A 4,199-nucleotide genomic window follows, 5' to 3' on the forward strand; every position below is an offset into this window, starting at 1 on the left:
TCTCTCTCTCTCTCTCTCTCTCTCTCTCTCTCTCTCTCTCTCTCTCTGTCTCTCTGTCTCTCTCTCTGTCTCTCTGTCTCTCTCTCTGTCTCTCTCTCTGTCTCTGTCTCTCTGTCTCTCTCTCTCTCTGTCTCTTGTGTTTTCTTTTGTTTCATTCCTTCTTTTCTGTTGTTCACTCCACTGGTTATAATTCTTCTTTACAACTTGACTAATGTTTAATGTGAAGGTATTTGTAGAACCTATATCTGATTATATGCCTCCATGAGGGGGGAGCCGCATGGAGGGAGGAGAGGGAAGAGGAGACCATTTGGAACTGAAGGGATTGTGGAACTGAATGTCATAAACTAAAAGTAAACAAATTTTTTAAAAAGATGGCTGTAGTGTCAACTACAACCTGCAACAATCAGTCAATAAACAAGTATTTATTAAGTACTTACTATGGGTCACTGTGTTAAGTCCTGGGGATACAAAGAAAGCCAAAATGATGTCTCTGTTTTCATTTTAATGGAGGAAACAACAAGTAAATGCTGATATAGATAAATGGAAAATACGGAGCAGATGGATAGTAATTTCTGAGGAAAGGCAGTAGGAAGCAGCAGATGTGTGTGTGTGTGTGTGTGTGTGTGTGTGTTGGGGTGAAGGTCAGTGGCAAAGTAGATACAGCACCAACCCTGGAGTCAGGAAGATTAGAGTTCAAATCTAGCTTCGCACACTTACTAGCTGTGTCATCCTGGGCAAGTCACTTAACCCTGATTGCAAGAAGATACCCTCAGTGTGGGTATTCTCCAGTTCTGTCCTAGATCTTCTCTTCTCTACCTCTACTCTTTATCTTGGATATCTTATCAACTCCTACATATTTTTATACTTATCAATGGAATCCCATGCATTCAATTGTTACCTCTATCCAGATGACCCGTACATGGTCAGCTCAAATATCTCTCCTGAATACCCCATCTACATTTCCAGTTGCCTACTGGGTATCTCCAGTGTTTTGGGAGCTTCTGAAACATGTCTAAAATAGAAGTACATTATATTAGTACAAAAAGAGATGTTCACTGTGAAGTAACATGGCCTCTCCTCTCCTCAGAAACATCCCTACTTCAAGGCATAGTGACTCCATCTTTTCTGCATCATCCATTTTGCTGTAAATGACACCTAGTAAAGGGCAAAGCTAGCTACAAGTCTGTGTCTTCTTGCCTCTTAGTCTCCCTTAGTACAAAAAGACATGGTCACTGAAGGTGGAGAATTCCAGAGTCCTGGGAAAGCTCTCCTACCCTGTCTGGGCAGCTTTGATGGGCAGATTTCTTTGATTTAGTGAGACTAGCTATATTCAGACAATAACTCCCATATCTATCTCCTGTAACTAATAATATACATTTTCTCCAACAACTATACTATTCTTTTTGTATAATCAATCACCTGTGTTTTAATAACAGCCATATTTTTCTTCTTTGTTTCACACAAAGTTATTTTGAATAATGCTTAGCTTGTGAATGCTACTCTAAAAATTTGTTATATACACAGGAAAGGAAACACTTATGCTGGGCTCATTGTAGATACCATCAGTTTTGGTATCTACCTTGGCTGGCTGGAATAAATACTTGCTTTACTCTTAATTGACTCTTTATTGCTATAATTTGACCCCAAGAACTCAGAGTGGTGATTACCCATCCTCTTGGGTCTCTCTGCTCAACAAATTCCACAGTATCTTAAAAGCACAGCTGCTTGCCATGCTATTGAAATGGTCAAAAAACCCTCAGGAGATCACAAGAGCCAAGATAATATTCTTAGTCTCTCAATTTGATTGCCCCAGTGATGTCTGTCCAACCTACTTGCCTATTCTCATTCATTCCCATTACTTCCCTTCCAGCCAAGGGAGACTATTTAGCTGTTCCCAGAGCTCAACATTGCATCTCTCAACTCTACATTTCCAGAAGCCATACTCTGGTCTGGAATGCATTTCTTCCTAATGACTTGAAGGAGAACCACATTTTTCTTAAAGGCTTGAATCAACTGCAACTTCCTCAATGAATCCTTCACTATCCCACCCTTCCTTGTAATCCTTTCTCTTTGCTTAAATTGTCTTAGATTTACTTATCCATACACTGTATCTTCCAATGGTCTATAAATTCCTCGAGAATTGGGGTTCCTTTAGTATTTACCTTGGTATTTCCAGTACCAGACGAATTGTCATGCACTCAAACACTACTGCAGAGAGCACACCTCTGATAGACTGGCCACTCTGTTCCAAAGTCAAATGCACATTTGCCTGAAAGACTATTTTAAGGGGAACTTACCTAAGGCAAATGCTCACAAAGAGGTCAAAAGAAGTGATACAAGGATGTTCTTAAGGTCTCTCTGAAGAACTTTGGTATCAACTGTGAGACATGGGAGACACTAGCATAGGACCATATGGCATGATGTGCCTGCATCAAAGAGGGTGGTGTGCTCTGTGAGTGAAGCAGAATTGTAGTAACTCAAAAGAAATGTGAGATGCACAAATTTAGAGACATCTCCACTACAAAGCACCTTTCAGGGTCATATTGTTCTGATCAGCCATAATCAGACACATTGTACTTTGACCCTGACATAGTGATGTCATTTTGGTCCTCTTTGAGCATCAAGGACATTAACCAATCCAGCACCTTGCTGTGTGCTTTATATATAGTAATTTTGAGCACTGAGACCCTTCACAATTCTCATTGACCTCCTCTGGATGCTCTCCAGACTAGCCATGTCCTTTCTAAACTCACCAGGATACTCCATGACATAAGTAGATATCCTACTCCAAATGTGGTCTGACCAAGGCAGTCAGCGATACTCATCTCCTTCCCCTTTGAAGCTCTGTACCCAAATTTAGCCCAAGATCAAACTGGCTTTTTTTTTTGTCTGTCATAGCATAACATCTCATACTGACCCCAAACTTTCCATGTTGAAGCTAACTGTACATTACTCCCCCTCCCTCATAAACTCTATGTTCAATCTTCCTCCTTCCTTTAGTGTCCACCCTCTTAAATTTTTCATCCACATAGTTGACAAAATAATCTTTGTCGGGGAAAATGGACAAAATTACCCTCCCCAGATGAATTCCAGACATTAACTTCAGCATTTTCTGAGGTTACTTGATGGTGCCATACATGAACTTCTGTCCTTCATACCTAGAAAGTTTCCCCTCCTCATTTCCAACTCTTTGATCTCAAGCTCCAGGGCCTCTTCCTCCAAGAAGCCTTTTCTGATATCACCTCATTTAACAGACCTAGAAAAAGGCTCTCAGAGACGATCCAGGCCAATTCCTTTATTTTACTTATGAGCAAGTTAAAAAAGTTAAATGTCTTGTCATTTTTGTTGTCTCCTTACTCTCCTCAAATTATTTTATATTTATTTGAATATTTTATATTTCCATATCACTGTACCTTGTTCTCCCCAAATAGAGTGTAAACTGCTTCAGGGCAGGAACAGTTTTAGTTTTTGTCTTTTCATCCCAAGTATCTATTACAGGGATTGCTGAATTGAACTGAATTGAATAACCAAACTGAGATGGGATTTGAATTCATGTTGTCCTGACTGTAAGAGCTGGGCTCTATCTGCTATACTATCTGGTTGCCTACTGTGTATCAGAGGCAAGAAATGAACCTAGGTCTTTCTGACTCTAAGGCCAACTCTCTATACACTATGCCAGGCTGCCTCTAAGTCTATCAAAAATAGGGTGAAGATATTGGTTATTACTGGGCAGCTAAGTGGCACAATAGATAAAGAGCTGAACCTGGAGTCAGGAAGACTCATCTTCCCAAGTTCAAATCTGGCCTCAGACACTTAGTGGCTATATGACCAGTTTTCTGTAAAATGAGCTGGAGAAGCAAAGGGCAAACCATTCCAGTATCTTCACCAAGAAAACACCAAGTGAGGTCACAAAGAGTAGGATATAACTGAAACAACTAAACAACACTAGTTATTATGAGATTTACCTCATTTCATGGTCTATGAAAAGCACAATATGAAAAAGGCCTTCATAAAATGCAAGCTGTATTTTGAGGACTATGAGAAATAAAAAGGGGGGGAGGGAAGAGACAGAGAGATGGAGAGACAAGACAGAGAAGAAGAAGAAGAAGAAGAAGAAGAAGAAGAAGAAGAAGAAGAAGAAGAAGAAGAAGAAGAAAGAGAGAGAGAGAGAGAGAGAGAGAGAGAGAGAGAGAGAGAGA

At 40.1% G+C, this 4,199-nt stretch overlaps 1 protein-coding gene across 4 annotated transcripts in view; it reads right to left on the minus strand.

Annotated features, from left to right (window-relative positions):
• FUT9 (fucosyltransferase 9) overlaps positions 1-4,199 on the minus strand; it is a 257,705-nt gene that overhangs the window by 71,918 nt on the left and 181,588 nt on the right. The gene's annotated exons all lie outside the window — the stretch shown is intronic.

Source organism: Petaurus breviceps, unplaced genomic scaffold, assembly GCF_028583685.1.
Source record: "Petaurus breviceps papuanus isolate PSGF00001 unplaced genomic scaffold, PetGlider_PUasm1.0 90977, whole genome shotgun sequence".
Lineage (NCBI taxonomy): Eukaryota > Metazoa > Chordata > Mammalia > Diprotodontia > Petauridae > Petaurus > Petaurus breviceps.